We start from the raw sequence: 8,843 nt of genomic DNA on the forward strand, positions 1-8,843 counted from the left end.
CTTTGAAGACAACTTAATGGAGGATACTGCTAGAGAGTGTAAATCACTACAACCACTTTGGACAGAAATTAACAATTTCTAGCAAAGTTGAAGATACCCAACACCAGGAAGTCCAGTCCTATGTATATATCCAAAACCTTTCCCACAGGAATATAAGGAAACATGCATAAGAAAGTTCATAGCAGCATTGTTTAGAATTGCAAAAGAATGTAAACAACTTAAATGTCTGTCAGAAGGAAACTGGATAAAAAAATTCTGGTACATTCATACAATGGAATACTATACAGCAATTAAAATAGATTAACAATCAATAAGGCTACTTCTTAAAAATAATGTTAAGCAACTAAAAAAACATCTGAACAAATATAGGTACAGTATCATATCATTGTACAAAGTTTAAAAACAGGTAGAGTAATGCTCTATATTGTTTACAGATACATACATATGTAACAAAAGTATAACAACACGTCTAGGAAAGAAAAAGAATAAATTCAGCATACTAGTAATGTTACTTGCAAACAAGGTATAAAGTAAATATGGCAAAATATTAAGATGGAACAACTCTGGAAAGTTGGCTTACTCATTTGTCTATTAATTTTCTATATGATTGAAACATCTCAAAAAATATGGTGAGAAATATAGTATTCTGTGTAAAAGACAGTAAATACTTTGTAGAAAGTAGTAATTCCGTAAAGTAAAGAGAAGTTCCAAATGAGCTGAGAATAGTTTTCAGAATATTCTCCTTTACCTCCTAACCATATACAGTTTATAGCGATCAGGATTATTTTTCGAAAGCTTACATGTTCTTCCATAAACCCAGCAAATATTTTCAATCCATTTACTATCTGAGAAAATGAATGTAGTCACAGATTCAGTATATGTTATGAATTATCAGCATCTTTATCTTAATAAAGACTTAACTGCTGAAAAATCCTTGCAGAATTCATTATAGCAAGCTATGATGGACAAGCTTTACAAGGAAAGTTCATCTTCACCCCACCAACTGTACATTCAGACCATATTGAAGAGTCATGCTTTCTTGTTTACTTAGATTCCTAACTGCAGCAGAAACGAAAATCAAGACTGAAACAATGCCAGTCAAAGAAAACCAGATACCCAACTAGACTAGGACAGAAGTCTAGAAATAAAAAGGGGATTCCTAACTGTATAAACAAAACAAATGCAAGTAAAAGAATTTCCTAGTCTTAACCATCACAGTGGTTGAGAACATGTCTCGGAATCTGACAAATCCGGATTTGTATCCCTACTCTGCCAAAACTGTGGACCAGGAGGTAGAAATACGAGTTCTAGATCAGGTTCCCACAACTCAGCTGTGTTTCCTTGATCGTGTCTTCACTTCTCTAGACTAAGATCCTTATCTGTAATAATCCCTAATTGAAAAACTGTTGTAAGGGAGAAAATGCCTTGGCACACAGTAGGTGCTTGATATTTCTGATTTAAAGGTCAGAAGGGTATAATGAAAAGAAGATGGGCTTTGGAGTAAAGCAAGCCTAAGTGTGAGTCCCACTGTGTGAATCACTGAACCTCAGTCTGTTTCTTCATCTGTGCAATGGAGATAAGATTATCTACCTGATAGAGTTTTGACGAAAATTAGCCAGGCATTGAGATAAGAAGTAAGTAAGGTAATGGATAGAACGTGCCTAAACTCCAGTACTTGACACAGAGGAGGTGATCTACTTTAATCCCCACCTCTTCTAAACCACCTATGCTTAGTCTAGGATCCAGAGACGGAAGTCAGAGACTGTGCTCTCTTGCTATTGCGTGCAGAAGTCTTGGTACATGACTGCGTTTCTCTGAAGAGAATGTCCGTGGATTTCTCATTCCCAGAACTATATCCTAATAAAATAACTGAAAATAGAGGGGAGACTGATATGCACTGTTATCAACTGAGGACTTCCTTGCAATAGTGAAAAAAAAACGGCGAATTCGACCTGGGGATGGAGGGATGGCTAAAAGAGCAACTCAACAGCTTATGAAGCCAATTATACCCTGACCCCTAGCCTATGTGTTCCCAAACAAGCTAAGAACCACTATTCTGAGGTATTTCCCAGTTCTAATATTCTGTGTTTCTATCTGTGCAACTCTTGAGAAGAGATTTGGTCTGGATTTGGGGGTGCGGGACTTATGGCTGCAGAGCCATCTCCTCTCCTTCATCCAGGGACCCTGGCTGGGAGGGAGTGAAGGTGCAGAGAGACTGCTGGGCTCGGGCGGGTGGGGGCCCATGGGGCAGGGTGGGCAGAGGTCCAATCTCCATGCCCACCCATTCCCCACAGCCCTGAGCACCCCTTTCCCTCCTCACCTGATCTGCTGTGCACACAGCGGCCCCAGACGCTGCAAACAGGGAGAATCCACCCCTAATTACTTGCTGTCCATCATGTTACCAGTCCCTGGTGACCCGTCACTTCCCAGGTGGCCTCCAGCAATGTAAAGAGTGGAGGGACCTGTGATGGCCGATTCTGTGACCGGGAGGAGCCTCCCTCCGTCGTCGGTCACTTCACCTGGCAGGAACCGGAGTCTCTTCTCCCCAAACGCACGCACCTGTTTCTCTGCGTTGGAACCCGCAGCGTCCCAGGATTGCTGACTGTCACCCGAGAGGAGCCGATGGCCTGGCTCCCAGGCCTGGCAGGCGCGAGGGGCCTGGCTGGGACAGGGCCCAGGAATCTGGGGGAGATTCTTGCGAGCTGGAGAGCAAAGTGTGCTCAGGGGCCTGGGAGCTTCTAGTCAAGCTCTGGAAAAGTCCTCCAGGCCCCAGGGCGGAGGTAGAGCCAACTCCCAGAACGGGTGGGCGTTCCAATGGCAGCCGGGTCACAGAGCTTCACTCAAGGGACGTCTCCGAGGGCGTCCCTCATCCAAACTGGGGGCTCAGTGAGGTGGGGGCTTGTTCCCAGTCTAGGCCTAGTGCCTCTGGGAGGCAGGAAAGGAGGGAGGAGGGACGTGGGAGGAGGGAGAGGGAAGAAAGCACTTCCTGGGTCTTTATGAGGCACCATGCCACCAGGCTCCACCACCTTCTGCTTCACAGTGGTGCCTGAGGTGTAGGACCACCCTTCCTGGTCTGACAGTTACTCAGGAAGCCTTGGGTTCTCTGGGAAGACAACTGGCCTGGGAATGAGACCATCTGGGGTGGAGTTCAAGCTCAGTCATCACCATCCCTGTGGCCCCTTGACCTTCAGGTGAAGCCCCAGGTGAGCTCCAGGTGAGCCCTGCACAGGGTCCCCACCTGCAACTGTCTGTCCTCTGCACACCCCACGCTCTGCCCAGGGTGACGTGGGCAGAGGAGGGCCTGCCAACTCTGGCCAGGGAGGAGGCCTGCCCCCGAGTCTCAAGGTTACCATGGAAACAAACAGAAAGGGGACAGGGCTGAGCTCCTCCTCCCTGGCAGCTTGGAGACCACCACGAAGGCAGTGGCCTGTGTGTGCCGACATGTCCACTGGCAAAGGGCAGAGGGCTGCCACTTGTCACCCAGAGGGACAGGGCCCTGGGCTCCCACGACTGTCGAGCATGTTCTGGACGCTTCAGTGCTGCTGATGGGGAGAGCTTCTGGGGGGAGGTGTCAGACCGTGGACGTGTTAAAGGTCAGGGGTGTGAAATTACTGCACACGGATAAACCCTGGACACAGTTGCCGAGAAGGCTCTTTAGGTTGGCAAATGTGCTTTGAGGTCATGAGTCAGGGTTTTATAGGCCATTTCTTAGCTGGGCCCCAGGAGGGCTGACGGCTTTGCAGAAAGGTGGCGTCATGTTTAATGAACGACAGATGCTATCATCACCCTCCGCACTGTCGTTCTGGTGACAGGACTGTGGCAGCCCCTGTGGACGTGGCCCCGGGTGGTACCTACAGGCAGAGCCTGGGTTCTGGCCTGGAGTGAGGATCCCTGGACAGTGCTCATGAAGTTTGTACCTCCCTCTGATGTTCCTGCTGTCAAGTCACTGCAGCGAGAGCATCCCTGGGGCCCCTGGTGTCCGGTGTGGCCCTGATGCAGGCCGGCCTTGCAGGATTGGCGGTTCTCCAACGGGACCTGGAAGGGCATCTGTCCCAGGCCCTGGTCCTCCCTCCTCCCTCCTGTCTCCACAGGCATCTGCAGGAACATCCTTGTCCAAATCCCATTCTCCTCGTCCATTCTTATCTTTTGTGTTTTCTCAGCCCCATAATCTGGGCCTGACATTTAGGGGCGAAGGCTGTACGTTCTGCTCTCTGCGGCTCACGCTGATCACGGCTCAGATCTGCCCCAGTCCTGCTTCGTTGCAACAGAATTATTTTTAATAAACAGATTTATTTCTCAATCTGGGAGAAATCACTGCATTTGGCCAAAACAGACATTATTTATGTTTTTAAGATCAGCTCTGCTCTGCTCAGAAAATGCTTAAAGGAAAGATGGGCAGAGACATCTGGGCTCTTAGGGTGAGACTCCAGGGAGAAGGCGGGGATGAGAGCCAACCCAGGACCAGAGGGTGGTTTCTGAGCGGGTCACAGGGCGATGAGTCAAGGAGCAGAGATGCGATGAGTCAAAGCCACAGCTTGAAACTCTAGCCAGGCATCAGCTGCTGTGGTGCTGCTGGAGCCCGGCCCAAGGGGAGCAGGGGTCAGGGGTCAGGGGTGCAGAGGGGTCAGGGGTGCAGAGGGGTCAGGGGTGAGGGGGCAGAGGGGCAGGGGGTGGGGCTGCGTCTGTCTGTCAGGTGTGAGTCCGTGTCCTGTACGGAACCCAGTGCCCAGGGCACCAGCAGGCCTGGCTTCTTCCCTGAGTCCTGGCCAGCAGGTGTGGGCAGGTGAATGAAGCTATGGGGACACTCCTGGCCTCTTCCTCTGGGTGGGAGAAGCACAGAGGAGTCTGTTCAGGCCAGGAGAGAGCTGCTTCAGCATTATGGTTAGTTCCGTTTTTTTCCAGCACCCCGTGAGTCACACAGTCAGCAAGGCATGGACCGCCTCTGACATCCTGCTCTGAGCCTCCCAGACCACCCCCCTAACAGCCTGGTGACATCTCCCGGCCCCTCTGAACAGGGCCTGCTCCAGGCCGCTGCCCCGCAGACAGGTCTCACCGTGGCCCTCGTGGGTGCTGTCCAGAGTGGTCTGTATTTTCTCAGTAGAGCCAGGGAAGGGGCCCTGGACAGGCTGTGGGGACCCCAAGTCCTCTGTAGAAAGTGACTTGGCCAAGCCCTCAGGGGACCCGAGAAGGCCCCAGCTTCTGCCTCAGAGATGGGGCGCTGTTCTCCTTGACACCTCCTGGAACAGGCAGTTTCTCCTCTCCTGGTGTCCTCTTCTCTCTCCTTGTCTCAGCTCACGCCTTCCAGCTGCAGGGGTGTGACAGAGACCTGGACACATGCCAGGGCTGGGCTGGCGTTCCCTCGGGAACACTTCTGGTGAAAGGGAGCTGTGAGTGTGCGTGCGTGTGTGTGTGTGTGCATGTGCGCACACGTATGTCACTTATAAGCATGCCTAAGCCAGCAGTGGCACACAACACACACACGTGCTCATTCTGAGGGTGGGCCCAGTCCCCCTCACGATGCCCAGCGTTTCCCACCGCCTTGACTGTGTCCGCCAGCTTCAGACAAGTGCAGTCAACCGTCAAGAAGAAGAGAGCGCTTGGGTCCCATAGCTGCTCCTGAGGGGACCAGGATGCAGACAGTTGGAGCAGAGGCTCCGCACGCATGTTCCAGGAGCGCCCGCGTGTGGCCAGCCTGGCTGCTCCCCACTCAGGAGCCACACGGCCGGACCAAGTTCTTGAGCGGCTCCAGTCACAGCGTCGCGTCTGTATGGGGGGCAAGCACCCCCACGAAGCTCGTGTCCTGGCCCTGAGTCCCGGCTGTGGCGTGGCCGGCAGAGCCAGCAGCATCCCCCTCATTTCCTCCCACCGCGTCACCCTGTCAGCTCACCAGGACCATCCGACACCCCCATGGGGTCTACAGGTCACTTCTGGGAGGTGGTCAGAAGGGGAGGTGGTGCAGGTGAAGCACGGCAGGAGCGTGTGCTCGATGCACGGTGGCTGCTGTTACAAGATTTACTGTCTTAACAACAGTGTGTCCGGGTTCTGGGGCCCTGCCGCCCCATCCACAGGAAATGAGTGTGCAGGGGAGAGCTCCAGCCCTTAGACCATCACCTGAACACTGAGCCTCCAGGACCGACCTGCACCCGCATTCCTGTCCTGGCAATGCCCCTGGCTGGGCTCCCCGTCAGTTCCCTGCTCACCCCGCCCTCCCGTGCTGGAGCTCTCCACCTCCTCTCAGCTCCAAACCCGGGACCACAGCCCTCCCCCCTGCACTTGGTGGGGAAATACTGCCGCCGGGATCCTTCTGGCTCGCGTCTGCCCCTCTCTGGAGACGCACTGGGCGTGCCAGGGGCGGAGGCTGGATGGGAGCTTGTTAATGCTGAGTGAAACGCAGTCGGATCACAACGCTCCTAGCACAACACTCCTGGGTGCCCCAGCTCCTGCTGCCTGCAGAGTGAGGACCACCCTCCTTCCGTGGCACAAGGGGGCCCCCCAACTTCCCTCAGGTGTAACCTCCTCTGTCCTGACCCTCACCCATCTGCCTCTCACCTGGCGTCTGTTAGCATGACTATCTCTGCTGAGCTGTGAGGCAGAGACCAGACTGCTCAGTGGTGTGTCCTTGGATCCTGGGCCCACTCTGACCAGTGGGCATGTGTCAGGCTGACACTGAATGACTGGTGGGCATGGTGTCAGGCTGACACTGAACGACTGGCGGGTTGGTGGGGATGAGGGGGGAGAAAAGGAGGTTGGCTTTATTTTTCCCTAAGGACATAGAAAGAAGGAGGGGAGGTGGCTTCTGGGCAGGAGCAGACAGCTGTGCTGAGACAGGGACTCTGAAAACAGAATAGGCTCCAGCTGTCCTCTCCTCCTCCCTCCTGTGGTAGCCGGCCCCAACCCTCGTCTAGTGCACCCGTGGCTATTCAGGGGTTCCGTTCACTACGCTGCACTCATGTCCTCTGGAAGATGGTAATCTATTCAAGTCCCCTGCAGTGAAGCTATCTCGACCTTTGAAACAGATGAAAAGTACTCTTTTTCCAAATGTGACTCAAAGGATGTGAGGTTCGTGCACAAGGCAGTTCTAAAAGTGGACGGGTAATTACTGGTTCTGCTTCCTGTAATGATTTTGTGAAATCACACCGCACTGCCTCCCCCACAGAGAACAACTAGAAAATCTGTACATAACGCAACCAGGAGCCGCTTGACGGCACTGGGGAGTGAACAGCAGCAGACAGATTCCGGGGGAGTAGTTTGAAGTGAATTCCTGTGGCTTCCAGTCTGGGGCCATGTGCAGTCAGAGCAGGGCATGGGAGGCAGTGGCTCTGGGAAAACCACAGTCTTCACAGCCCAAGAACAAGAAAAATGAAACTGGGCCGCTGTGGTTGTTACCAAACCAAGTGGGCTTGTTACCGAACCAAGTGGGCTGGCCTCCTGGTGAGTTAAATAAGACTATACCAGTGGAAGTTGTCTCACAAAGTAAACTGTATTTGCAGCAAATAGGAGGCCGTGAGGAATCATTTCCAAAGTCATGGCGTCCCAGAACTAAGGGAAGCAGGAACTTTTATTTCAGTTGGGGAATAATATTCAAAAGGGAGAGGTGGGGGTATTCACTAGCACAGGCTCAGTTGGAGAACATGCTTCCACATAATGAGGCCTAAGCTCCTCCTGGAGAGATCTTTGCATTAAAAATAAAGCAAAGGTCATGGGCATAGCTCTTGTGGTGAGGCTTGGTCAGTTTCAGGATGGCTGGTGGTTACATCTCCCTTGAGTGCCTCATTTGGTCAGTTTCAGGATGGCTGGTGGTTACATCTCCCTTGAGTGCCTCATTTGGTCAGTTTCAGGATGGCTGGTGGTTACATCTCCTTAACCTACAAAAGGAAAAGAAACAGCTTGGAATAACAGTTAATTGCTTCCAAACCCACCTTTGAGTTTCTCCAGGCACCTAGTCCCAGACATGGTCACTGAAGAGGGAGGGGGATTGCAGGAGGGGAAGAAATGTGCAGGGCAAACTTCAGACTCTGCCCTCACCTTTCTGACGGACTGAACCACGCATGCGCAAGCCACTCGCTAACAACAGAAGATCTGAACTGAGGCTGGCGCTGCAGCCAGGAGCCAGTTTGCGGTTCAAGACCAGCTGAGATCACTACCTGCTGAACCAAGAGACACAGTCATTGGTGGAAAATAACAGAATCCAGAATTTCCACCACACCACATTCATAATGTCCAGGACACAGTGCAAAATCACCCAACATCCAAAAATCAAGTAAATGGGACACATTATTAAGAGAAAAGAGGATCAACTGAGATAGATCCCAAGATGACCCAGGTGTTGGAACTGGCAGATAAGGATTTTTCTTCATGTGCCACAAAGCTCGGTTATTAGGTGCATAAACAGTCTGTATTATGTCTTCTTGATAATGGACCCTTTTGTATTTCACAACGACCTCCTTTATTCCCGGTCATATTCACTGTGCCTGAAATCTGCTTTATCTAGTATTAGTATAGCTTCTCCAGCTTTCTTTCAACTAGTGTTAGCATGGCATGTTTTTCCAATCTCTATTTTTAATTTATTTGTGTTTTTATATTTAAAGTGGGTTTGGGGTAGGCAGCATGTAGTTGAGTTTGCTTTCCTATTCAATCTGACAAATTATGCCTTTTAAATGGGGTTTTTAGACCACTGTCATCTAATGTTACTGCTGATAATAGTTAGATTTGAATCTATCCTGCGATTTGTTTCTTATTTGACCAATCTGTTTTTTGTTTGCTTTTTCCTCTTAGACTGCTTTTTTTTGGATAATTTAAGTATTTTTTATGATTCCATTTAATCTTTTTTGGCTTATTCTGGA

The 8,843-nt window shown here is 50.9% G+C and overlaps 1 long non-coding RNA gene across 1 annotated transcript; it reads right to left on the minus strand.

Annotated features, from left to right (window-relative positions):
* Positions 1–7,460: 7,460 nt before the first annotated feature.
* Positions 7,461–8,320, minus strand: LOC131395270 (uncharacterized). The gene is made up of 2 exons (XR_009216344.1): positions 8,026–8,320; positions 7,461–7,865 (listed from the first exon to the last, which is right to left on the minus strand). It is a non-coding gene; the product is annotated as an uncharacterized LOC131395270 (long non-coding RNA).
* Positions 8,321–8,843: the final 523 nt, after the last annotated feature.

This window comes from Diceros bicornis, chromosome 31, assembly GCF_020826845.1.
Source record: "Diceros bicornis minor isolate mBicDic1 chromosome 31, mDicBic1.mat.cur, whole genome shotgun sequence".
NCBI lineage: Eukaryota > Metazoa > Chordata > Mammalia > Perissodactyla > Rhinocerotidae > Diceros > Diceros bicornis.